A 9,788-nucleotide genomic window follows, 5' to 3' on the forward strand; every position below is an offset into this window, starting at 1 on the left:
AGTGCACATCTACCTTGTCCTTCTTCAACTAAGAAATGTCCGTCAATTTTCCTCATTGCCCTTGGAATATCAACTCGTGGTCCTGGTCTTGAAGATGTTCGTGGAATTTTGCGGATGAGGGCAGTAGCTACTTCTCTTCGAAAATCCAAGTGATTCTTTGAATTCTTCCCATGGAGTTCTCGGTGAATTTTCCAGGCTGCAACGACTGCCACAATCAAATCATTGGAAAATAAGTTCCACCACCATTTTTTGCCCCGCAACTGGACAGCAGTCGGTCGAACACATCGACACCCCCCATTCCCTTGTTGTACTTGCGTACTATGTGAGGTTCAGGGACATCTATCCTCTTCTTTGATTGACGAGAGTACCATTTTGTTGTCCCTAACGGTAGGTATGTCTGGTAGTTGGATGCCAAGGTGACTACGGAATTGTCATTCCATCTACACATCACATCTGAAGTCAAATTCTCCTCTCTTTTTCTTCTTCATTTCCTTTGCAGGAACTAAGGGACATCTACCAGTCATACCTTCCCGTACTGTACCGATTGCTTTGAATCCCTTGATTTTCAGCTCTCTCAGCAATGTGTATGAAGTAAAGAAATTGTCAAAAAAAAAAAAAAAAAATTCAACCTGCAGAGTATTGGTCACAACGTTCAATATAATAGTTACAACTTTAGTCCCAAGGAAGGAGGGGTGGGACTGACTTTCACCTAATTTCATACATACAACTTAACGTTACATAAGATTCATTACAGCAGAAATCAACGCAGTTCCCATCTGTGGAGGAACGGTTAGCGCATCTGGCCGTGAAACCAGGTGGCCCGGTTTCGATACCCGGTCGGGACAAGTTATCTGGTTGAGGTTTTTTTCCGGGGTTTTCCCTCAATCCAATATGAGCAAATGCTGGTCAACTTTCGGTACTGGACCCCGAACTCATTTCACCGGCATTATCACCTTCACCTCATTCAGACGCTAAAAGCCTAAGATGTTGATAAAGCGTCGTAAAATAGCCTACTAAAATAAAAATAAATATCAACGCATTGAAACATGTTGCATAATAATAATAATAATAATAATAATAATAATAATAATAATAATAATAATAATATAATAGAGTTACTACCTCGAACTTATTCTTGAGCATGTCAATAATAGCTCCAAGTTCCTGATTTTCGTATTTATCATATTCTGCACTCTGGAATGAAGAATAATATCTTTGAAAATTATTTTTTGGTGAGTAAAGGGTTCTTACACCTATGATGGACATCCCTACAGTGATGAGCACAGTAAATTATCTGTGATTGTAAGAAGGATTTGCGGCTTAGAATTCAATTATTTTTTGTTTCATATGATTCATACGTAGTACTGTTGGCTTACATTCCCGCACATAGGCTATGTCCGGAGAGCGTGTGGAAAGCTTCAGTTTAAAATGCATTCTGCCCATGTGCATATGCATGTTTATCGTAGCTTCATATTGATCATTTTTAATGTTCACTGCTGTTGTAAATAGTGTTTGGAGGTTTCATTGTTTTTTTTATTTGTATTATGTTCAAAGCTTAATTATTAACTCAGCTTAGTGTATCTCAGTAGAGATAAGTGGTTTTAATGTTGAAATAACGCTTTTTAGTATCTTAATGACCCATGCCCATCACTATGTACTAAAAACCGCATGATGTGTAATGATGAGCACAGTATGCCTATCACCGTTTCTTGTAGTTTTACATAACACAACTTCTTTATCATTATTTGTAGTACTTGGTGCTACAAATATGATATTTTAAAACGGATGTTTTAGAACTATTCCATACAGTGATGGGCACAATGCTCATCACTAAATATTTCTAAGTGCCCTATACTAGTGCAATGACATAAAATTGATAGACATAGGCTACTAGTCCTTCTTATTTAACCTATTATTAATCATATGTTATAGCCCAAGTTTAACTCTATATTCCTATTTTTCTTTCAATCTCAAAATGCACAATGTTGGAAAAATTAAGTACATTGAAGATTAGTTGATGCCGCCAGTTGCACCAGTTCGTGATGGTGAGAGGAATAAAACTTCTGCTAAAACGTTTGGGGTACCAAGATCAACACTCAAACGGTACATTAAGGGGCAGGATAAATCTACATTTGGTGCCTCCTTTTAAGAATAATGTTTGGTAGAGGATGATATAAGCTTTCTTCCAGAGGAATGGCTTTGCTTCAGAGCAAGCAGTACGATATTACCGAAAGCAAATTTAAATGTGAATAAATATACAGGGACATCATTTTATTTTTACTTCACTGTTTATTGTACCAGAGTTTTTTAATGTACTTCACTCCCACCTCTTCGACTAATGGAGTTCAACTGTCCTCCATACAGATCCGAGACGCATATATCGTCATAGTAGCCTTACGGTCATTGTAAACAGTACGTTCCAAAAATATGTTCGAGTTTTCCAGTGACGAAAGAGCTTTCAATATTGAATCATTTTCGCACAGATACTTCGTCCGTTTGCCTACGTCACATCCCGGTTTCCACCACCTGCTTTTATTCGCCTCTCTGTAAAGGCTGTCTCAGCTCTTTTCTGAGAACATTAATTTCTGTTAGGAATTGGACGTCTACGTAATATTATACCCATACAACTGTTTAAAATATCTTAAATAAAATGGCCTCGTTAAGTAATTAACTGTCACGTGATTTCCCCCCTTTCTACGACCCTGCGACATAACCACTTGGACAGTAGATAGCATGTCTGAGTAATTTTATCTTTTCGGATCGGGCAGAAGTGAAGATTGAATTTACAGTATGTAAGGTATTCTTTTATAGAGTAGGAACGGAATTATTTCAACATGATTTACTAGTACGAAGGACGAAACTGGTAATTGGAATTAGGTACAATAATATATGAACACATACGCAATACTCCTGGAGTTTGGGATCGTGTTCGCAGGTCAATGAGACATCGATGTGAGGTCTGTATTCAAGCAGGAGGTGGACATTTTGAACATCTTCTGTAATGACAACGACCTGCGGAAAGAAAAACGTTCCGGTGAATTTCAATGTTGTGAAGGCCATAACTCGGAAATAAAGCATTTCCGGACACATGTTGTAATGAACTGTTTTGATTGCCTACATGTGGGAAATACATACCTGAAATTATGCCCCGTATTTTTTTAATGAGAGCACAGTTGGAGTAAGAGAAAATAATTCTTTAGGTATGTATTTAAAGGTCAAAACGATTTACCTATTTTCTATAGACCTACATTAAGTGTTAATGAAACAGTGAAGAACATTCATGCTATTTTCAATGCAAATATGAAATAGGCATTATGATTTTCAGAATCGCCTCTTAAAGAACCGGCAGGCACTGCAGAAGGAATTGCGCAACCCACGAATACAAGCAACAATGAAAGTAATACTGCAAATGAATAATTATGTAATAATAATAATAATAATAATAATAATAATAATAAAGAAAACTATAATCAAAAATTTCTGATAATTTTCGCTTTTGTGCTATTTATCTCATTTGAGAATTCTCATGTGGCTCAGTTTGATAAACCGGCAGACATGCAGTATCTGGATCACGGGTTCTAATCCCGAAACGGAAGATTTTTTCTCTAATAGGAAACAAACAGCATGAACTGTTAAATCGGATAACATCGTTTCTAATGTTTTGTTATTCGAGCTATAAAGCATTTTAGGTGTAATGACCAGACCCCGGTGAAAGTGTTGCTTACAGGGAAACGCGCGATGTAGTATAGCAAATGTTTATGAAGCGAGGACTCTTGCACGCATCACTGTGCAGGTAGGAGTAGTGCCGGGGTAGCTTAATACAACGCTGTCAAAAGCAATCGACACGGGTCTTCAGAATGCCGAGACCAAAAGTACGCAAGATAGAAACACTGAATGTTCATCAATATGGAGAAAATGTGTTTTCCATCTGTGGTAATGAACTGTTTTATGAATTGTGTCACGTGAAATTGGCAGCCGACATGGCATGCAACGTTAAGAAGCATATAAATAGCAATAAGCATAAACGCGCATGTAAAAGACAACAGAATTTAAGCAAGGTACAGCAGGAATCTCCTTCACAACTACTTGAACGAACATTTTACGAAGGTATGTGTGACGCATTTATTGCTTCAAATATCCCGTTAAACAAATTCGAAAACGCGAAACTCCGTGGCTTTTCAGAAAAGTACACTGGAAGACAAATTCTTAAAGAAGTAACACTGAGGAAGAAGTACGTGCAACATGCATATGAGAAATGTCTGCGTGAAGTGAAGTGTAAATTACAAAATGAGAAGATATTGGTTTCTTTCTATTGATGAAAGCATGCACTCCGTTGGACGTCACGTTGCAAATGTGGTTGTGGCTGCCCTTAGTGCGGAATGTTGCTGTAGACCCTATCTCTTAATGAGTGAAGTGTTAGAGAGGGTTAATTATTCCACCATATGTGAACTTTTTGATAGTGCTATGCAGTTGCTATGGCCATCATGTGTGCAATTCGAAAATGTGTTACTATATGTTACAGATGCTGCAAGCTATATGAAGAAATCTGCTAAGTTTCCTGGACATGCATGTCATACTTTATTGCAACGCATCAATACGTAAATAATATTATTACTAGTATGTCAAATACAATAAAATATTTAGGTCTCTTAATGAGAATAAATTAGAATTGCACTTTGTAAGCTTCATAGCTAATCACTGGAAACTAGTCAAAAGGACGCACAAATAATGCTACTTTCATTTCTCATGAACCAAATTGTACTACTGCCAACGTCATGCTGTCTATCGTTATTTACCCCATACCTCTCAAAGCAGGTATGCTATGTTGCATACTAAGCTGATAGCAATACTTTTCCCGGGCCCTGGTAATGACTCAATTATCATCACCTACCCCATATCGGCGAAATTACGCCAAATTGCACAGAAGCAAGCAACGTGCTCGACATCACGAATCGCTCATTGTTTATATTTTAATATTTATTTCCATTGCATTGCAGAATTGACTTAAAAAGACGCGGAACAGTGACTGATTTTGACAGTGATGATAGCGTGTAAGATGAAACATACATACCTGATGAAAACGATCATGACATTTTCTCTGAAAATGATTCACATGAGGTTTGTATTTCAAAACTATACATATTATTTATTAAAATCAGTAGTTTTCCCGGGCAAGTAGTTACTTCTGTTTCATACCTCTAATTTGTTACACTTTTATAGTTTCAAACACCTCATACGACACAAAATGATGAAGTGGTGACAACCCAGAAAAAAGTGGCAGGCGGAAGCAATGAGGGAGAGGACGTACGCAAGGTCAGGACTGTAAGGGGCTTAGCAAAAATGGAGTTGGTAAGTGGAAATGTAACAAAGACAGAGGAAAACTGCAAATGAAGCCACTATGTAAATGTTCCCACTCTACGAAGAATTAAATCAGAGGCTGTAAAACAATCAGCAATAATGAAACGAAAAACTTGTGTAAACATTTCTGGGACAACCTGATATGGAGAGAGCGCAAACTTTTTGAGGACTAATGTTGAGTGTGTTAATGTTAAACGGAGCAGAGATATTACAACAGAAATATCCCATAGATCTTACACATTGTATGATCATTTCTTAAGTAATGGCAAAAGGGTTGAGGTTTGTAAAATCATGTTTCTTAATGCACCGTGCATTTGATAATGCCGTGTAAGAAACTGGCTGGAAATAGGCTTCGAGAAACGTCCATTGTCTACTGCTCATACAGGCAGGGCGCAATTAGTTATTGTATGCTTTAATTTCCAGGATTTTTTTAGTTTCATATTTTAGGTATTTATTTTTGTCTAAATGGATGTTAGAATTTGTTTGTTTATTATATTATTATATGATTTTCAATAAGTATAGCGTATAATAAACATGACAATATTGTGTTTAGAATTATTGGTAGTGTAATAATGCTCTCACCAATTTTCCTTTCAAAACCTCGTAAGTCCATTTTTTATTGGGAAGTAGAGCTGGGGACGGAGCGAGTAGAACTGTTGAGTTACTCGGTTCTATCGGTTTATGTGCTTGGCAGCGGAGCACGGAAGTTACTCGGTTAACCGTAGCCGTTACCGGTCAGTTCAAACGTTCAAACAGAGTTCACGTGTTTTACTTAATTGTAGCAGACAACAACGTAGGTACTGTTGTATTTAAATATTATCTGCTGCAGGACAAATTATTTCCTTGTCCCCAAGGCGGGCTGAAAGGCCTCTAGTATTGAAGAGGAGTTCATCCTATTATATGACCTGTCAAGTGGGCCTAATGAACACTGAATCTGAACACATTACTGTACATAATAATACTAATAATAATAATAATAATATTATTATTATTATTATTATTATTATTATTATCATCATCATCATATTAGAGTGTTTGATTAATATTAAAATATGTTTAAAAAAAAGAAGTGCATTATGTTTTTCTTCTATTTGTGTTTATTGGATTTCTGTTATCTCATCAGTCATCATTTTATTTGTATTTATTTCTATGAATTATGTCACCTAATTACTTTAATTTATCACCAAAGAGAACATGGTTGTATTGAAGGCTGGTAATGTTATAAAATAAATAAGCTTTATGTTCTTCAGTTTAAGATTCCACGTTTTATTGATTATTTTATCCACTTTCCGTAATAGTAAATAATTATGTGTGTTATTTTTAAGTGTTTTAGGCAGCGCTTCATGGAGCCCGTTTCTTTTTACCTTCTTTTTCACTTAGCTGCAGCGTTTAACGTTTACCTCACATGTTAATTTATTAGCTGTTAGTATTATCAATTTCATTTCTTCTGTCATATATAACAACTCTGAAAGTTAAATAGGCCTTTCATACAAAATAACTCCGCAAATAATTGTAATCATGCAAATGAAATTTGCAACCGCCATTTTGCAATGAAGAGAAGCACTTTTTTCTCGTCAATCGGCAAAGCGAAAGCGCTTTACTACAACGCTTTTAAAACTCTCTTGGTTTCACTTCCAAAGTACGTTCTAAAATCGACTCAATCTATCTAAATTTTAAATCTGCCGCCACACATTTGTACTCGGTACTGTACTCGGTTCAACCGAGTAATGGCGACACAGTAACTGCTCCGAACCGAACCGCTCCGTCCCCAGCCCTATTGGGAAGTGAAGAAACGAAATCACTTAGCCTATCTCCATTTACGGCTCAAAATGAAACAGCAATAGAAAATCGGATACCTCATCATCAACAAGACTGATTTTATTGCAACATAGCAGTGCTTCGTTAAGAATGCCTAAAAACCTGGTTATCTGGATAGTTAGCCTATTTGCTGCTTCTGTAAAATTTTGATTTTCATAGTTACTACTCATGCCATATGCAAGACATATCAGAAGTATAAACTAACCTGGCCTGTCACTGACTCATAAATTCAAAGCATATGAAAAGTTTAAACTAACCTAACGTAACGTAACCTAACCTGTCTCAAATTCCCGCACCTCTCCGTCGGCCTCCACTTTCACAGAAACTTTCGACCCTCATTTTCGGTGTGAAATTGGAGTTGGCAGGTTTTTTTGTTTTGTTTATAATACGTATGACTCGACTAAAGCCAAGAATGTAAACACAATTGTACCGTAACGTGGTAACGCAACAATTCAGAAACACCTAAACTAATCAAACCTAATGTAAGGTAATCAAAGAGAGTAACCTAACAAAACATAACTTTAAAATATCCAGTCTATACTAACGTGAAACTTTCGTAATGTCACACTAAGTTATGTTGGTAAGACTGAAGAACCAGTTGTAAAAGAATAAAGGTGTATTAACAGAGTACAAATGGAACTACCTCTGCACTAGTGTAGTCCAAATTAATTCACCTTGAAACCTTACTCGCACTCAAATTAGTATCAATGGTATTAAAAGGGCAATGCAAATAACTGTAAACAAAAAATTGCATTGTTGACCCTCCTATAGTTTGTATACCTCTGATTGAGTTCTATCTTACATGTATACGGTAGGCCTACATCCATTATCAGGCAGTACGTCTCACTTGAGGGTATGTGTCAGAGGAAGAACAATATATAAACCCTTGCCCCTTAAAAGAATTCCTGCGTACGTTATTGTCTTTTCCATACGAGCCGTTCAGAGCAGAAGTGGTGTAAGTCAAAAATGGGTAATGAGGGTTAAAGTAAACATTCTGTAAAATACAGCGCAAAGTAGCAATTAATATTCAATTTATTTAAACTATTAGTAGTCAGTGGATAGCACGAAGGACATATTAATTGCTACTTTGCACTGTATTTGACAGAATTTTTACTTTAAACTTAGTTACCCAATTTTGACTTACACCACTTTTGCTCTGAACGGCTCATATATTTTTACATTAAGACTCCCGTGTGAACACTATGCAGGCCTTTCCTTGAAGACAACATAGTACGGTATGCCTATAAAAAAACTACAAAAATGACATCCAGTTCCTTTAAAGTTTTCAGGGAGTCGAACTCGGGATCGCTAGGTTTCGTAGACACTACTTTATTAGAAACATGTTATTTTTCTGCGTTGGTCTACCGGTATTTAATATTATTTTTATGATTTCATTTACTCCAAGGCTGATAACTTAGTAACATTCATTGACATTATATAGAAAACATCAACAGTTTGGAGTTTCGAAAATAATTGAAACGAGCGCAAGCGAGTTTCATAATTTTCATACGAGCGTCTTAATTAGCATTATAGGCAAGTTTCATACGACTTTTTATGCTCGACCGTATTTCTAACTTGAAATTATTAAGAAGTATTCATTTTATTTGTATCTGACTGAAGATCGGAAGTGACCTTGTGCATAGCTCGTGTGAGATGTGCGCAGACGCGGAAGTATTGATTTTTTCCGAGAAACAATAATGTCATTGACCTTGATGTAATGTAGAGAATAACATGAACTAATATTGATATAACCTGAAAATTGATTTAGAATTGAAAAATGAGATGACAAATTGAATTTATTTGAATATTATTTACAATTAACGCTAATTATTATAGTAACAGAACATAACCTTCTGGGACAGTATTGGATTTCCAGCCTCCGTGACGTTTCCCTCGTCTTTCGATTGCATATCCGAGAGTAATCGAAAACCTGAACTTTAATGAATTGGTGTACTTTAATGACATGCATTAAAGGACTGCTACCAGGTGTATAATTACTACATTTCGGCATGGTCGAGCATAAATACACAAACATACTCGCGTCTTAATTACTATCATTATAGGCTTGTTGCATAATGTACTATTAAAGATTACGACGAGTTGTTATTGTGTACGATAGCATTCACTGCAAGAGAGGCAAGGACAACACTATGTTAGAAAGAGATAGCAAGGCGCTCAGGCGCTCAGCGTTCGCGTCAAGCTTCTAAAGCATTGAGTAGTGTCTGCAGTTTAGTATAGAGTCCACTGGTCGGAAATGAGCAGCTGACACGAACTAATAATAATAATAATAATAATAATAATAATAATAATAATAATAATAATAAATATATTAGTAATAGAGTATAAGTGAGTGTTAATATGATACATAGTGTGCAAACAATATATTAGGTAGTATAAAAGATTTCATTTTAATAAATTTTCAGTTACGATTCAAAAAGGTGGATAATAAAATTAATCCCTTCGCGATCACATCGCCAAATAAAATTACGTTAATCAAATATAAGGAGAGTGATTTTAAAATTTCACGCAGATAATATACAGGGACATCATTTTATTTTTACTAACGTTTCTAATATTAATTAACCTGGCTGTACCTTTGGATTGTCCCGCGC

This window comes from Periplaneta americana, chromosome 12 (genome assembly GCF_040183065.1).
Source record: "Periplaneta americana isolate PAMFEO1 chromosome 12, P.americana_PAMFEO1_priV1, whole genome shotgun sequence".
Lineage (NCBI taxonomy): Eukaryota > Metazoa > Arthropoda > Insecta > Blattodea > Blattidae > Periplaneta > Periplaneta americana.